Below are 18810 nucleotides of genomic sequence, written 5' to 3' on the forward strand. Positions count from 1 at the left end.
AAATTTACGGTAAAAATTGAATCAAATAGGGTTCCGGTCGGGTACCCGCACACGGATGCGGGTACAAGTGACCGGCTGGGATGATATATGCCCGTTTTACCGGACAGCGAGCAACACCGAGACCGAAGGGAGATAAACAAACAGCAAGCGGGCGGCGAGTGAGAGATGAAACGTACTGGCCGGGGGTACAGAGGGAATAAAAAGGGGAAAACGAGTCACACATACGTTAACGGAGGTGAGCAAGAAAAAAATGGGAAAACGGTGCGACGAGCGAACCGTACCGAAGCAACCGTACCGCGATAATGTTCTAACGGATGGGTCCTGGTGCGAGGTTGGCCGTTTGCCGATAAGGATGAGGCTGGTGGCGTTGGTGTGAGGAATTCCGTCCAGGCCGGGGCCTCCCGAGCCGAAGCAACGCGGGGAACGCCCGCAGGGTTAGCTCGTGAAAAGGATTAACGTTGTAATTAAAAATCTCCAGATTAGCAATCTCGGCACATACAACAGCCCGTGGTTCGTCCACGCCGCCCTGTGCGGCTTTCTGTTTGTGTTTGTGGATGTTGTTGTTGGTTCGTTTGCAGTTTGTTTGCTTTTGGGGACGTTTGATTCTTCTTCTTCTTCTTCTTAAATTTAAATGGCTTCAAATGATCAGAGTTATTTGAGAAAAAAAGGAAAACACTTGCATTGAATGTATTGGCAAAGCTGCACGGAAGCTCAGTTTTCATCTGTCATGTTGGCAATTGTTTGTTTGTCTGATTTTTTTTTTGATAACGTTAGTTTACCACGTACCACGCGAAATTGCTGGTATTGCTTGTATAGGTAGGTACTAAAATTCAAGATATTCAATGACATGTGACGTTTTTCATTTTTGTAAACCAACTATTCCTGAGCTTAGGAAAGCAAAAAATTTTAAACAATTTTGCTGTACTATTTTTTGAGTAAATCTGTAACTGTCAAATTATACGCTAATAAAACGCTTACAGATGGCTCCTGGCAATTAGATATTTGACAGATGGGGATAGTATTACAGGTAACGCATTGTCAATACTTCTCGATTAGCGCAATTGCAATCTCATTGTTTTATCTTACTAGAATTAAAGAGCACAATTTTTCATGTTATGTTGTACACGATTTTTGCCAAACTACGTTTTAAATTTAATAAAGTTAATACTTCATTCAACTATCGAAAAGTAGCAAGAGCACAATACGCGAAATTAAAATACAAATCACATGTGTACACTTTACACACACCTGCCCCGAGTGAGGATCGAACTCACGACCTTAAGATTATGAGACTTACGCGCTACCTACTGCGCTATCGAGGCGATGTTTAATGTAGCAGCTATGTTGCATCGACTCCCAAGATAATACGTCACGCATCATTTCCACTGCGCTAATTAACTTTAAAACGCACGAGGTGGTCTGTTTATTAATTCGTTTGTATAAATAGAATGCGTTACATGATGGTGATCAAGATCTCCTACTCGTCGACCAATATTTCAAATGCATATAGCTAAAGTCTAAAGTATATGTAGGCAAAACTTACTACTCACTGTTCTGATTTACTATAATAATAGCTTCTAAAGACGTTAAATTAAACGATTCAAATAAGTTCCATTAATACTATTAGTAACATCCCGTATTGTCTAGTGGTTAGGATATCCGGCTCTCACCCGGAAGGCCCGGGTTCGAGTCCCGGTACGGGAAGCATACGTTTTTTAAGAAGAAATTAAGAAGAATTCAAGAATTAATTTCAGTTTCTCTAGACCTTAGCTATGTAAGATAGCTTACTTACAGTACAACTTTTTTTATATCCCATACCAAATAGTAATCATCTACTATATTAATACCTGTAATTTACTCATGACTTTGAGTATAACTTCAGGGTCATGTCTACAAACTTGCTGACTTCATTCCTAATTCTTTATTATTTTCTAATTCTACTGGCTTTCATTATACAGGATCTCTATACTTTTCATTCAATTTCAATTATTAATTTCAATATGTCTGTCTCTGGGGTTGAACATATAATTGCTTAAAACCTACTTGGCCCTATTGGTACTAAACTAATAGTAACTTAACTAAACTAAGGAGAAATAGAAATGGATGTAACAGAATGGAAATCCATAGTGAAAGGAAAATAAGCAGCATATACTGGTTACTAGCAAGGGACTGGATTGTCAGTCCTGAGTCCTACTGGATGATGTTACATTTCTGTATCGTTTCAATTTCAAACATAGTTGATCAATATTTGCGGTTAAGCAAGTTAGAGGTTTTTCTTCACGTTTTACCGTGTTGAATTGAATTTGTTTGTTACGCAGTAGTCTAGACCATTTGTGGGGAAACAGCCGACCACCGTGAAACGGGGGTTGAAGTTGTTAAAGGTAACTTCAGACCTTTTAACCATGAGAGCAGGCAGACTGCCATGTTCCGGATGTTCCGGATGGGTCACTCAGAGTTTTGGATAAAAGTTGATATCTAGTAATATCAGACTACATTTTAAAAAATTAGGCCTGAAGGGAGCTATGTTAGGAAACTTCTCGATAGCAATGTAAGGAAACTGCTCGATAGCAATGTAAGGAAACTGCTCGTTAGCAGCATTACAATATAATCTCCCAACTCGTTGGCGTAAACAAGGCGCATAAGAAACTAGTCTTTATGTGCCTCGATGTGACAAAAGTGAATAAACGCTCTCTTGTATTCTGAACCTCAACCTAGTAAAACGTCTTTCTAAAGCTCATCCGAAGCCCCCGTGCCAGTGCTAGGGATGGATGGATTTAGGGAATCGTATAATTTCCCTAAAGACCTCCCTATTATCAGACGTTCAGTTAATGGTCATATATGGCCGAAATTCTTGTTTGACTTTGGCAGTTGTTCTTGTATGACGCAAAAGCGCTAAAAACGATGTTGGTATCGGTCTGCCTTAGCCACTAATAGTCTTGGCTAACTGTGACTTATTGGTGTGCCAATGGCAGGATAATCAGTTGTACGTTTCAAAATCTTCCAATCGACCTAAATTGATGTGTTGAATTAATTCGCCTTTAAATAATGTGTTAAATAGACTGGTATCTGGCAATTTGACGTTTGTGTGTTGAGCTTGGATTGGTTTTTATAGAGCATAACATTTAACATTTTCAACTAGCTTATTAAGCCTTCGTATTCATGAACTAAAACTGAGCGTACTTTAAATGTACTGGTTAGTGGACTGTCACTGTCGAATATTCGGAATGTGTTTCTGGAAAGTGATATTCAATAGTGTAAGTTCTTACTGCTGAAGATGTTATAGAAAGTATTGGATATTCTACCTGTGAAAGTGTATTTTTTTGCATCTAGTAGATGCTGAATCTTTTCTTTAAAAGCACCTCATTGGACAAGTTTTTAATATCCTTCCAGAACACTTTCCATTGTATAAGCCAGGGATTAACAAGCAAATGGCCCTTATCGGCAGGCACTGAAAGACACGACCCGACGAGATACCGATTGAAGCACTTAACCATTGTTGTGCATCTGATTTGATTACCTTCCTTAGCAAATCCGCCGCAGTCTCGCCCGGAAGACCGGTATCAAGTCCCACTTATCCCCTGCCTCTTTGGCTCAACAAAGTCCAAAAGCAACTCTGGCACTAATTTCCGGCCCAAGCGGTGCTGTTGGAAGGGGTGTCGCCCCCAAAACAAGTCAATTAAAGATGTTCGGTTGGCGGTTATCTTCATTATTACGATTTTCCTGCCCGCCTTGCCTCCCGCGCAGCAAACAGGCCCGTTCGTGCGACCTCGACGATTTTACAGCAAAACAAGCGAATGGGGAAGCGTGGAGACTTTTTCCGCCGAAAGAAGAATGTTTACCTTTATTTTGGTTAATTTGCTAAAAAAGCTACCCCTTCTATCTCTCAGTGAGGGGGTTCATGCTTCCAGTTCCAGAAGACAATGCCGTGGGCCTCGGTCGGATTTTAAAATCACCCTTCCCTCCCAGCACGACGACAGCAACGAAGGCGGGTGTCTTAAAAAACGGAGAAACTTTTCGCACCCTTGTCCCATCGCTGCCACACTTGCTCTCTACCCCAGCAAGCAGCGGGAATGGGGTGGAACAATCTTCAATTTGACTCACAGTGAACACAACAACAACAAAAAACAAAGCCACCGAACCTAATTATGGCCGGCTGCATCGCTTTCGAGCGGGTGCGCTCTCGTGCTGCAAGTAGACAACAAGCAGCGAGCATGGTTGGTGCCGTGACCAGGATTCCAAATGGAGATGAGCGACGGTGGGTTGAATTTTTCCCCGCAGCGTGCCGCGCCAAGACGCAATCACACAATATTATCTTAATCTATTTAATTTTTATTTTATTTCTTCCCCTCCACCAGCTTCCCGCTCGCCATTCTTCCCTTTTTTCTGGTTAATTTCTTCTCCCTTTTTCCTCTCATTTATGGTGTCTGATGAGTGGCTTGTAAGTTGCTGTTCCGCATGGGCAGAACCAGGAAGAAAGTTGTTCGTTCGCGATCGTTCGCTCATCGCTGGCAGGCGTTCGTAGCAGGAAGATTAAATTGAGTAGGACGCAACAGAAAAAGACTGCGCCGCCCACCACAGTGCCTCCATTGAGCTGTGGGCGCACTGTGGGCAGATTGGGTAAAGGAAGTGGACCAAAAATTTTCACCAACGATGTTTAATCTTTTTTAAACGTCACCATAATATTTGGACTATAGAATGATCATTTTAATTTATTACAAAAATTTTTTTGAAAAGAATCATTCCACCCATAGTGCAATGTCACCCACCGGACTGCGAAAGGATTAGCTACCAGCGTGGAACAGTGAACGGAAAAACGCTAAAACCCGCCCGCTTCCAAGAAAAGATAACACCCATTCCGTGATTTCGGGCCAAACATTCCCCAATGAAAGAATGTTGTTGTTTCCTTACCCCGCAATCGCCTTTCCTCCAGCAGAATGGGCATTGCAATAAAAAAAAAGTCGAAACCGGGATAGCAGCACGCTCGGCAATCCCCGCCGAGGACAAAACGATAACGGGGGGAGGCGGGGGCCGGGCCGAAAATTTTCCTGGCGCTCGTTTTGAATTCAAATTATCTAGTTGTAATTTTAATTATATTTTATAGCTGCGAAGGGAGTCGTTCGCACTTGTGTCGCTTCGTTTCGCTCGGCGCTGCGTCGCGAAGGCTGCGCTTAGGGGGCATGAGGTTTGTGTGTGTTTTTTGTTTTGTTGTAATTGTGTTTTCCATCTCCTCCCCATGCTCGCTTCATTGCTTTTGGGAGGAAGAAAAAAAGGGGTAACGTTCGCGAGACGAAAGAGGCGGTAAAAATGCTAAAGAAGCTAAACGGGCCACAAAAACACGGTAGCGAGCAATCACCGCCCGCGCGCGCGTGTGTGTGGGAGAGACACAATCTCCATTTCAAAAACATTGGCATGCAGGGTGAAAGTACCATTTAAACCCTTGCCCATTCCACCCTTCGCCAACGGGAGTGCGAAAGGGGATTTGTTTTGCGAAGATGAAGTTTTAAAGCGATGAATTTGTTTTATTTCTGTTCTTGTGCTCTGGAGAGAGAGAGAGAGTGTGTGTGTGTCACAGAAGGAACAAACGAGGCACCGAGAGCTCATCAAATAACCCTTATCACTGACGCAATGACATTTCCATTTGTGGAGCACATTAGTAAAGGGGTAGGTTGTCACAGCTGGCATTAGCGAACCGGGCCAACCGAACGCTAAACGCGAGGGGTTACCTCTTAGGAGTTGATTTCAAAACTAGACGTTACGCACAGTTTTCGAGAGCTACCGAGATTTGCTTGCCAATCCCTCGGGGACAGCTCATGGAGGTGAAAGTTTTGTGACACTTTCTGAAGCTCCGGTAACGTTGAACAAGAAGAATGTGGAGAGTTTAGGAAATTGATAAAAAAATCCAAACATCCCATTGCGAGATGTTTCAAACACGATGCTCAATATTAGGTCGTGTCGTGCTTAATGCGAGATTCCCAGTTCCATTGATATTGGCTTTACCTCAACAACAGTCTCCCTTACCTGGACAACAGTCAGGGAGACCTGTCAAAACGGAAGAAAGTGGAGTCAGCTTTCAAATGTCCGAAAAACTGCTTTTGCTTTACGCCCAAACTGTTCAAACAGTTTCTGATCCTTTAACGAATATCCGCACTCTAAGAATGTTAAAACCAAATGACTCGCACTTTAAGGCAACAATGGAGTTGAAATCCTACCAACCTAAAGACTCGCATCACAGCCCGTTTGGAGGAGGATTTAAAATTCACAGAACTCAAAACCTCAGAACCATATAATTGTACACGTCCACTATCTGTACGGCTTTTGCTTCAAACCGATTCCTACATCGACTCAGTTTGAGAGTTCAAACCAGCAGAAAAAAAAACACAACCGGCAATGCTACAGATAGCGAAAGCGCCTATTAAATCATTAGTGAATCCTGTCGCTACAGAATGAGACTGCTGTAAGAGTGAGCGAGCGAATGACATCCGTACGAGTAGAAAAAATGAACAATGCAACGGAGCCGAACGACTGGACGAACTAGCGAGAGTAACAGGCTGCGTCCCGCAAGCGACCGATAGAGCGCGCTGTCAACTGTGTGTGCCAGGTGTTGTCATCTTGCCCCGCACTACCACTACTACTACTCGCCTATTAACCGGGCCCGTCAACGACTAAGTAGAGATTTTTTGTCTCTTCTTTATATTTCTTCAAACACAAACACATACACAACTATGGATGCCAGCAAAGTGACAGGTAGTCTGCGCGCTGTCATTTCTACTTCCGTCGGCCGGGACACATACACAACACACTTTCACTTCGATTTGCTGCACTCGTCGGGTCTTTTTTTTTTTTTGTTCTGGTTGTTGCTTCGGCCCGGAATTGGACGCTGGCTGACCTAAAACCTGTTGGCGTTTGGCCCTGGGTCTTGCCTGCGGGAAAGCACCGCCAGCTCGGTTCTGCTTCGCCGCGACTCATTTCCTTTTGCCGGCACGGTTTGCGAACGATTTCCGGTTGCTCCGTAATTTTTGTTTTTCCTCTGAAAAGAGGAGAGCAAGAACAAAACAAAAAGACAACAAGATCGTACACGCCGGTTCCTGCCGGAAATGATGGTACTTTATCGTCTTGTTCTTGGTACCATCATCGGTCGCTGAAATGATGGAGCTGATGGGTCTTGTTTTTTTTTATTGCTACTCGTCCCTCTACTAGCCTGCCAAAACAAGCCCGTGTGACGGTATCGGAGAAAATGGAGCAAATAGAGTTCTGCCTACACAGTCCACGACTAATTTCAACGAGCTTCAGGAAACAAAAACGGAGCAGAGAGAGATAGAGAAAGAGAAATAAAAACAAGAAACCGGATGCTAAACGGACCGTCCCCGGGACGGGCACTCACAAACGTCCCGTGGCATCCCAAATGGAACAGTCGCCAGCGCCAGACGCTACGTACCTCGGCTACCTGTCTCACGCAAGGAAGGGACATTCAATTACCTCCTCTTATGTAATATTGATACCGCAAAATATGACAATTGACACTCCACTGTCCATGCTGTTAGTCCCTATCATTCCTGAATCCGACAACACGCCCCAAACAGACCGGGAATAGAGAGGTTTATTTTGATTGCGCTTGTTTTGTTTTTCTCAACTTTCGGAACACTTTTTTTTTGTTGTTGGTCCTATTCTGGCAGTCCGGTAAGTGACCGTACTTTTGTTTTTGCTGCCATCCCTAACCCTAACCGGTGCGGAAGGGGCCATTTCTAGCTCCCAGTAGCCCTACCTTATCTGCCAGCCGTGCGGACACGCTGTCACTGTGTATAAATATTAAAAAAGTCTCATTTCCGGTGCACTTGAAATTGAAAACGCATTTGCTCCGACGAGGAAGCTGGTGGAGAAAATGGTGTTTAGATCAGGGATCGGCAAGCTTCTAAAGATGTCCTTAACGCTTAAAAACGAGCATTGGTTGCATACTTTTAGGCGGTTACATTCAAACGGTTACTTCTGAACGCAATCCACCTTACATTCGCGCCGAGTTTCTATGCAACCCCGCGTACAAAGTGTTGCTCATCCCTGAGTATTAGGCCACTAGATGTGCGACCTGCCTACCGACTTCCGGCAGCTGAGCCACGACCGGAAGGCAGCAAATAAAGCAAAAACATAGGCCTGATGAAACAGCAAACGATTGCATCGGTGGAATCGACAGAAAGTGGCCTCGTAGTAACCAGTGCCACCAGCCGTTCTCTAGCGACGAGTTTTGCGTTTTGAGACGATTTTTGTATTTTGTTTTCCATTCTACTTTTGTCCATGTTTTTTTTGTCTCTTCTTCTTTCCCTGTCGATTTCTCGTTTGCTATTTCTATCGCGATTTTTGGCAGGTTTGAAACAGGCCTTGTGTGTACCACCAAAATCAAACAGTACAACATTCGTCGTCATAATAGTACCCGATAGGGCGCGACCAAAACGAGCAGATAACGCACACATTGTGACACAAGCCGTGGGTGGGCATGCAAACATGGTCCAATTTACAGCGTGTGTTTGCAAGGGACGCAAAAATGGCAAAAATCTGGTATTGTTTTCTTTTTTGTGCGTGTGTGTGTGTTGCTTTCTACGGCCTTTATTATGGTAGCATTTGTGGTCGCGCATGAAATTTGGCGGAATGTATAGTTTGCTCTATAGTCCCGTCTGAGGCCATGGCCTGAGGGTAAGGAATTTGAGTCTAGAGCTGGAATTGTTTGTTGTTTTTTTTTGGCACATTACATCTGTGCGGTGGAATTTGTTTTTCGATTCAAGCCGCTGATCCTCGAACGTTTGATTTGGGTAGTTAAAGGAATCGTTTCGTTGTTAGATTTCATGTTACGAAAAGTAATAAAATTGGTTTTCAAATATCTGTATTCCATACAGTTTAAAGAGTATTTCCTACATGATCTTTTAAAGATGTCAACAGTTTGAAACTGAACTTCAACTTACGTAATTATTTCCTTCCTATTCTATAGATATAATGAAAAACGTCGGCGTATAAACCATAAATTATGTTCCGATCGGCTTCCGATGTCCCGATCAGGTTCGAAGGACCAAATGTACAATAACTAGTAACTTCATAATCAGCGTAGTTTTGAATTTCTTTCATTTTAACGATTGATAGTTGTCATTGTATATTCAAACATTTTGAATTAAACTGTTGATGTTTGTTGGGATCGACTCAAAAATTTCCTGCGCTTAAAACAAACTCTTGGTAGCCTCTGTACCAATGGCCAGCCTGCAGTCATTCCCTGCCATTCGTACCCCTTCTTGTGCCACGCAGGAAAATGATAAATGATGAGCTCGATGCGATTGTTTGGCCCGAGCGCTTTCTTCGCGCTGTAATTTCAAAACTCTCCCCATAGGCCGGGGAAGGTCGCGACCGACGGTTTCAAAATTCCCAGCACGTACTCCCACACCCACTCCCACAAAGGCCGGCGGAATTTGGCTCCGATTGATCCTGCCAACTAGCCAACTGAGGCGTACGATTCGCAGGCACCACTCGAGAGTGGAAGCAAAAAACAAAACAAGTAAAAAAATCGAAACACCTCGAGGACCATGGTTTACGTTGCGCGAAGTGGAAAGGGCTCACTGCGGCTTGCCCGTGCTGCAATAAAACACAGCGAGCCCAGCACAAAAACGCGGTCCAAAATTACAATTGCTTCTTGACGGTGGTGGGTTGTCTGTGTGTGTGTGTGTGTGTGTGTGTGTGCTGTTTTGCGTGGAAATAGAAACACAAGAGAGCGAAAACCGCACACCCGTTTTCCTAGCACACATCCCCCGGCAAGACTGTGTCGGCTCGATGCATAATAGATGAAGATTCGCTCGTACCATCTTTCCCCCAAGCGTCTCCGCTCTGTACGTGTTTCGATAGATTTCACACCCCTTTGATGAGTGCGATCTTCCGCTTCGGCTTTCGGGGCAAAACCCCTTTTTCTCGCAACGGCACACACACACAAACAACACACCCTTACGCCTGCTGGAATGTTTGAGATTTAACCCTTATCGCCGTGCCGTACAAAATAGAAAAGCGAACAAAATGGGTTTCCTCTGCTGCCTCCTTTTCCGCGGTGCAAACACGTCGTTCGATTTGCGGGAAGAGACCATCCACGGGAATGGTTTTAAAATTTGATGATTTTTGAAGATTTGATTTCGACCAATAATCGTAAAGTGAAGCGTCGCGCTATGTCCGTGCCCTTTGCGCGGGTATCGGATGGATGAGGTACCGAAATCCAAACACGTCGATAGCACGCCGTACCCTCTGATCGTACCTTGTGCACGATTTGGTAAATTGTAGCGCAGCTGTAAACATGTGTTTTTTCGTCACGTTTTGCGTGCTGCACGTGGCAATGTCTTGTCTTTTTCTCGTCCACTTTTTAGCCATTTTAGAAACCAACAAACCAACAAGGAGGGGACGATAGGCCAACCGTGCAATACAATATTCCACGTTGTATCGATTTATTAACTTTTGATTGGGAGCTAAATGATTGATTTTCTGTTCGTGCTCTTCCTTTTGGGGGTTTCCAGCGTGAGAGTGTATAAAGTGTGCAAAGTTGGTCCGGTTGTCTGTGCCGATTTTAAAGTGTAGAAAAGTATAAAATCGATCTGCACACAGTGGAGCATCCTAGATACGATCCGACTAGGAACCAACAATTAACAGAAAGGAGGAGAAGTAGATAGAACGAGAGAGAGAGAGATAGTAAACTTTTCCTGTAAAGCCCCCATGAGGAGGGCCACTGTTACCTGCAAGGAGACAGTAAGTGAGCCATTAGTATTCCAACCGAGCGATCTTCACCGTTACCTGTGCCTCTACCTTTCTAAACCGGTCCAAACAGGCGCAACCCAACCAGACAGGGCCAGAGTTCATTATTTTCCTTTACTTTGCATAAAGCTGGCAGCAGCCGAAACACCTACACCGGGCGCGGCTTGTAACACCGATACGGGTTTGGCAATCACTTCACGGTCGGCGTCTTTTCTCGCAGCAGCAGTAGCATATTGTTGCGCGTATCGATGCCTTCCAGGTACATTAACATTATCTTCATAATTCAACCGTTTTGCTTCTCTCCCACCTCGCAGCTAGTCTGACGCCAAGTCTCTTATGCGCCCGTAGGCTGTGGATTCTCGAACTGGAAAAAATGGTTCTCGAACGCTAGCTGGTGAAATCTACTGCATATTATTAGCGAAGTTGTGCTTGTGCTTGGCGGAATAGTTGATGGAGCGCCGTCAAGCCACGTTTAAAACGAGGTTAACCGTTTCGTTTGCTAAAGATCAGGCTACGTTGCATAACCGCAGAAGAGTAATGCATACTTTGTACGCTACTTTTGTTACCTGTATTGCCTACATTTAGGCGGCATTTGTGACAAATAGTTCGTTGCGTAGCTTTATTAAACTTTAATCTTTGGTTTGCTCATAATTGGGTTTAACTTGTATAAAATAAAGGATGCAATCGTAATATTGCAAACAAAAACAGATATACAGATTTTTTAAACATTTATAAGTAAAACTTTTTGTACATTAATTACATACCTGTGCATGTATCTGGGCGGTCCCGTGGTACAGTCATCAACTCGAACGACTCAAGAATATGCCCGTCATGGGTTCAAGTCTAGGATCGACCGTCCCCCCGTAGCAAGGATTTGACTATCCATCCGACAGCGTGGTAATGAATAAAGTCTCTAAAGCCTGTATTGTATAAGCCGGCATTTCCACGACGTTACGCCAAATAGAAGAAGAAGATCTAATGAATATTGTTTTGGAATTCATAGCTTGAGCTGTCTGTATATAATCTACAAACACGCTCTTTCAGCCATTTTTTTAAACGCTTTTTATAAGTTTGCTTTTGTTTAAGCATAATTTTGGGCAACATCTGCGCAACCATTGGCATGATTGATGCAAATCGATGTGCCTGTATTTCACTGCAAGTTTTTATACAATGTTGGTCTGATTACACCAGTGCAAATTAGCCTATAGCGCCTAAATAGATCCAATTTATATGCGGTCTTGTGCATTCTAATGCCTGATGTCTGGGTTTAGAAGAATTTCTCATAAATGTAGCTTAAAATGGATTATATTAAGGCGATTTAGCGAAGTGAACTAAAAGTCAGAAACAATTTTATATACATTATTAATCAAATCAAAATTTGATTAATTAACAAAAAGTTATCAAGGAAATCCATTGCTGAGAGAATCTCAAAATTTCCATCAGAGAGACGCCTAAATGCTGACAATTTTCTCAACAACATTTTGGTTTTTTAGCGTTTTGTATGCTTAAAACCGGGGCAAAACGAGAGATTATAATGTGGATTTACCCCTCGAAGGCGATTCAAGCATCGCGTTTCCCACGCGAAATGGAAAACCTTAAGTTTTGATTTTATTAATTTTCACACTTCCAAACAGAGGACCAAAACGGGTGATAGAAGCATTGTCGCACTTTTGCCACTGCGCTACAGCTTCCGCTTGCGAACGCAGTTTATTGTTACCATCTTCGTTCGATTGCTCTAATGGGTTTTCTGCCTCCATTTAGCACGGGAAAGGAGAGGCGGCATGTGTGAAGCCCCGTAGCACTGTGCACATACGACATACACACACACGCCACACATTAACGATCCTAGCGGGACGTCGTGCCGGTGCGTGTCTCGCTTGCAAAGAAATAATAGAATCCTTAAGCGATGAGGATGGCAACTGTCGCTCGAAGTGAACAAATGAATGCGATATTCAAACGCACACGGCCGTGACGTTCATAGATACGTTGACGAAACTTGCCGCATCACTCCACCCCCTTTAGCTCGCTGCTAAAGATGACACAATAACCATGGTTCGAAACCAAACCACAAATATACTGCGCGAGCGATAAACTCTTCCCCACTTACCCACTCGTACAGAAGAAACCCTAACTTAGACACACACACACACATCACCCTGTTTGGCAAAGTTTTTGCGCATATTAAATATCGCCACATGCCACGGTTTCCCCCTTTCACGCTCTCCCGGGTAGCCACAAAACTTCCGATTTCGATTTCGGCAGCCCGGGCCAATGTCACCGAGCCAAAAGTCAAGGAGCAGTGTGAGGTCGGGGAAGGGTGAAGCGCCTGTAAAGGGGAAGCATGGGATGAGAGGGGAGGAAAAAACAAGATAACAATAAAGATGTTAATTTCAGATATAATTTCTATACAAAATTTCCACTTATGAATAACCAAAGGGGGAAACCCCTGAGTCCCGCTGCTGCTGCTGTTGCTGCTGGGGCGACCATCTTCAGCCACCTTCAGCTACCCTTACCCATCCTCAAACCAGACACGGCCACCAACATCTTCATCACACGGTTCACGGTTTCGGCCTTGTCATGTCTCATTTTTGTCCCGGGCGCAAAGTGTCGCGAGCTTCCAAGAAACTCGAGCGTGTCTGATGCCTCCTCCGACTCCCGTAACCGGTCTTTCCGGCCTGACAGCGAGCAACATTTTCCACTAAATGAACTCCGACTCCGGCGGCTGACGACGGGGAAGAAGTTTTCCGGGAGCGAAAACTTCTACACTTGTGTCATACATCTTCAATGTGTGTGTGTGTGTGTACTTGGAGTAGACATTGAATAGCTCCTGATTCCTTTCCACCGCCGCACCCGCTGTCACGTTAATTGATCTGTCAGTTTGAGGAAAATTTAGCAGAGCAAAACCATCCAGCCTGAAGTTTTCCTTCCGACCACCACCACCACAAGGTACCGTGCGTACCCTCTACTCTCTACCCTCAACATCTTCCACTGCTAGTGTATCACTTCTTAGCTGCCACTAATTCTCGCTCCAGGATATATTTGCACCAATGTCTCCGGATGTGTCTTTGTGTGGTTCTTCCCGCGGGAAGGCGTCGGAGAATGTGTGCTGCTCCCAAAAATGTATCCCAAACAATGTGCTACCCGGGAGGGGGGTGTTGCGTTTGGCCCACCGGCCACTATGCAGTGGCAGTGGTACACGATCATCATCAATCATCGGTCCCGGTCGGTCGGTTGAAGATGGCCGGGTTAGCAAGATTGGCGTGCGCGTTTACCAGGACGAGGTTTGATTCAATTGTTGTGTGAGCGCTTGGCCCAGGTGGAGGAGGGGTCCTGAATGGAATTGTTAGATTTCCCGGGGCCCGGAAGTTGAACCCGATTAGGCGAGAAAAGCGTTACCGGTAGTGTTATCATCGTTTCACTATCCGGGCGCGATTGGCTGTGGACACATGATTAATGGGGTTGCCGAGCTAAGTTCGGTTCGCTAGGTGCTAAACGATGCACATGGTCACGCGATCAAGCGATGGGTGTATTATTTCCGACCACGTATAGTGGCTAGAGGCAGGAGTTTCGATATGATCCACGCAAACGATAGTGTGGTCGTGGTCAAATAATCTATGTGGTTGTATTGAAAGTATACTTGGCGAGCAGATATTACGCAGTAACAAACAGGTATACCAATTTTACCCACGCAATGAGCACAATTCTGAGAAATATAGTACACTCAAAGCGTTACCTCTAGCTGTAATTCAGATGAAGCTTCCGATGAATCCCGAGGGAACAGCATCATGCTACAACCATCATTTGAATGCTAGCATGTCCAACAGTCATTGCTAAATATATCGCTGATCAACTAGCATCGAATGATATCGTCATGATGCAAATATCCTGAAGATTTTGTGGATACTTTCAGACACTTGTCATTTATTGATTTATTATTGAAAGTGGACTCATTAAATGCTTCCCATCATATTCGAAGTATGAAGCTAAATTTAATACCTCGTGGTCATGCTATAACACAACACAATGCTAGTTCAACCATGACAAAATCTCTGAGAGTCCACTAAGTATGACAATATCATGCTATGAGATGTACCTTCACAACGCCAAAATGTAGTGACAGCACAGTCGAACAATCAGAATTCACATTAAAGAGAAATGTAGAAGTCGCCGGGGCGGTATAGGATCTCAGATTGCCTAAGATATTTGATAAGTCCAAAAGCATTTCAACACTCTGAATCTCTGAAAGAAGATATGATATGATGTAATGGTGGTTGTTAAAATACAGGACCTACAACAATTGAGATCAATGCACTTAAAATACTAAAAAGGTTCTCCAGGATACCGAAAATATCTGGATGATGCCAACTCTAGCACCAAGATATATGACCACACGTTACAAATAGAATTCAAAGTCGATCTAGGCTAGAACTACAGCTTGGAACTAAGTGTTTCTATAATTCACGATCTTAAATATTTGAAGTCTATGTTTAGGCCTTAAGGAACCGTACTGTGTGGATGATGATGTGGATGACATCATGATCGACACGGTATAATCGAGTAGTAGATGAATCATTTAATCATACTAGTAAAGGCCCGGTAAAATCTACCGGATGTCCTCAAATTTAGAATTATTCTCAAACTCTACACGTTCAGTGGCAACAACCATAACTTAAACACCTATTTGTTCTTATGCGTTACACCACAAATGTATTAACCTTGTAACTTCCTGGACAGTTCTTACTGTACTTTGCAGAAACGTTAAATGAGGCGCTCGAGTCGATGAAGCTACTTTTGAGCAAAGTCACACAATTTTGTAATTTCTGAGCTGATACGTTCCATGCCTCTGTTGACACAAATGTATAATTTTTTGATTATTATTTTTTAGTTTTCGGCGTGATTTTATGGAAAGCATAGCTAAGTAGTAACCTCAACAACGTGTTCATTGAATAACATATTGATGTGCATTGGATTAAAAAAAGGGTGCCGCTAATACATATACAACATGTTTAGATCCAATCCCAATTGCGTACTTGAAAACATACAATTTTTGAAATTCTTACTTCTGCTTCAATCCATTTTGTGTTTTTTGTGCCCATAAATGTAAGATTGAACTATGAAACTATGATATCGCACATGGTTCGAATTCCATTTCTACTCATTTTTTCGACTTATTTTTCATACGTTAAGTAATAAGCAATAAATGCTTAGAACATTTTAATGTAAATTTTCCCGGTCTTAAATTTCAAAAAGGTCATTTCCAAATACGCCGTCAAAATTTTATTTTTAATTTTATTATCCTGAAACTGGTTTTGAAGTATTGAATGGATGTGTATGAGTATGTATGAGGATGTGTATGAAGTATTGGTATTTGTGTATGAGACAATTGTTATTGTTGCGCCAAAAATCAGATTTCAACAGTGAACATATCCCCTCATATAACCATTCCATATGTGTAGTTCTAATATTCCAATCTATACTGTTATAGAAAAGAATGGTTCAACACTGTTATAGCCTTTACAGATCAATTAACTAAATTCACGTTTACTTGCAAACTACTTTATTTACTCTTGCCGCCCCACATTTTTCAGATTTTGCTTCTAATTTGACGTGTCCTTAATTATAACGTATAATCAACACCATAGTACGGTGATAGCATCACATGGTAGACATCGCAATCACTCTTGATAGATACAGTCAGAATCTTTTCAGCCCTCTTGGGCACGTTACAGTAAGCATAGATTCATTGTGGATCATTCTGCAGTTGATGCTGATCCGGCTGATTGCAGTGCGCACGGTTGTCGCACCTAACGCGCAGTATGTTGCAGTCATGTTACACAATGAACCATCTCTCCCTTTAGTGCTTTGTTCCGGAAGGACATCCTAAAATAAGTAGTTCTTCCCGCCCGCGAGCAAATCGTTACAAATTCAATTTTAACTTTCAAGCCATCAACATCCGCCGCTTTCCTGCTCGGAATTTCAGCAAGGCTTTTTAGCATATGGCCGCTTAGGGTCTCTCGGCTATATCTGCCTCTTGTTGTCATGCGTTGTCCTTGTGCCGACTCACCCAATATTGCGAAGTAGTAGATTTGAGGGTATAGTAGATTTGGGGCGGTCCCGTGGTACGTGGTCGTCAGCTCGAACGACTCAATAACATGCCCGTCATGGGTTCAAGCCCATGGACCGTCCCCCCGTTGCAAGGATTGACTATCCGGGTACGTGATAATGAATTAAGTCTCGAAAGCCTATACAGGCCGGCATGTCCGCATAGGACGTTACGCCAAATAGAAGAAGATTTGAGGGAGTGTACATGTTCGACGTCCTGGATATAGCAACCCATTTTACAGGATAAATATTATGTAGTAGTCGAGGTGCTTAAGCACCAATAATGAGTATAGTTGGCTTTATTAATGAATAAATGAATTGTAATATCAAACATTTCACTTTTTGAATATTTTGATTTATAATGGGAAGGGGTATGAGATGGGACACATTATCCAGGTGGCTGATTTGCATATTTAATTATTTAATGAATTGTTTATTATATCCAATACCATGTGTTTTCAAATCGGTTTGTGTAAACAAAAAATCTAAGTAACTATTGCCCTCATTTCCCGCAGGCTGGCAGTGTGGCATGAAGCAATTCCTTTCGCAGCAACGCGCGTTGCTAAGAGAGCTATGCTCTCACCGCTTTCTCTCTCTCGCTGAATGGTTACTCTCACGTCATTGTGGCGATTTTCGATTTTATACATATATAGTGAGATATGTGATCCAAATAGTAAAACAATGTGGAAAATACGGCCGAAGCCATACTAATGTAGAGCATTTGAAGTGAACCACAAAGATTATACTGAGATGTAAATACAACCATGACATGCTGGTCAATGCACAATGGGCAGTTTAGGACAAATTTCGGGATAAAATTATTTTTGCAGAAATTATTAGTTTGTATCGTTTGTAGTAAAGTATTATGACAGTAAATAAAATTTTATCTATAGTTCGCATCCATACCGCCAGGTGGCGCAACATAAAATAGTGTTTTAAGAGGTCTTTGCTTAGTTTTATTAATTTTGTGTGTTTTTTATCCTGTATTTGTTGTTTCTAATAGTATAAACCATTTTTAAATATACTGTAATATTCCATAATATGAATATGAATATGAACAATTTTAATAATTTTGAATAAGACAATATTTTCTGCTTTGTATAGGACAATTGTAGCTGATTCTCAGAACTTTTACTAACAGTTAGTACAAATATTAAAAATTTACATACACAATTTAGGGGGATGCTATTAAAAGCTCCTGACGTCTAGTTCACATTTCTAAAGAACTGAATAAAGGCATTTGAATAATTAGACAGAGCAGGTACATTGAAATAAAGTAGTTCCCAAATTAGTAATGAAAAGCAGCACATATTGTTTGTCTTTGAAGGTTAAAATTTTAAATCTGTTGTTTTAAAAAAAAATAGAAATTACACATTTTCCTGAGCATTGATATCACACAATATTCATCCAATACTTTTCCAAGTCCTGTACTGCCTTCAGAAGGGGTAATAAAACTAAAAATCTGATGTTCTTGGTTTTACAACTTTTTGAAAAAATCAGAATTCAACGATAACTACAAATAAAGTATTTACTAAAATTAAACTCTGCCTTTGTTTTAGAGCGTGTAGCTACTGATGTTGAACTGGTTAACGAATCAGATGAATACCGCTCATTTTATTAAATGTCCTTCTGGATGCATTTTCTTTCTTGCAAAATATTTTTTGTAGCATACTCCCCTCTATCCTTATATTTAGTTTGTCATGATTTTTGGGTGTATCTTCTCCCTAAACGCCAATAGATGCTGGTGCATTCATAACGTTTTCCTGTTATACATCTAATTTTAGAATTATTTTCCTTACATCCGTCTATAATATGGAATATGAATATGATTTAATAATAAAGTTAGGTTAGAATAGAAATTTACATATTAGATAAGTCCATGAGCTGAAACTAAGATACACAGCTTCGTAATGGAAATTAAAGCTGATTAAAAGCACGTAGAATATA

At 42.3% G+C, this 18810-nt stretch overlaps 2 non-coding genes across 2 annotated transcripts; one reads left to right on the forward strand and one right to left on the reverse strand.

Moving 5' to 3' along the window:
• Window positions 1-1249: 1249 nt before the first annotated feature.
• Window positions 1250-1322, reverse strand: Trnam-cau (transfer RNA methionine (anticodon CAU)). Its single transcript has one exon. It is a non-coding gene; the product is annotated as a tRNA-Met (tRNA).
• Window positions 1323-1632: 310 nt separating this feature from the next.
• On the forward strand, window positions 1633-1704 carry Trnae-cuc (transfer RNA glutamic acid (anticodon CUC)). The gene has a single exon. It is a non-coding gene; the product is annotated as a tRNA-Glu (tRNA).
• Window positions 1705-18810: the final 17106 nt, after the last annotated feature.

This window comes from Anopheles gambiae, chromosome X, assembly GCF_943734735.2.
Source record: "Anopheles gambiae chromosome X, idAnoGambNW_F1_1, whole genome shotgun sequence".
NCBI lineage: Eukaryota > Metazoa > Arthropoda > Insecta > Diptera > Culicidae > Anopheles > Anopheles gambiae.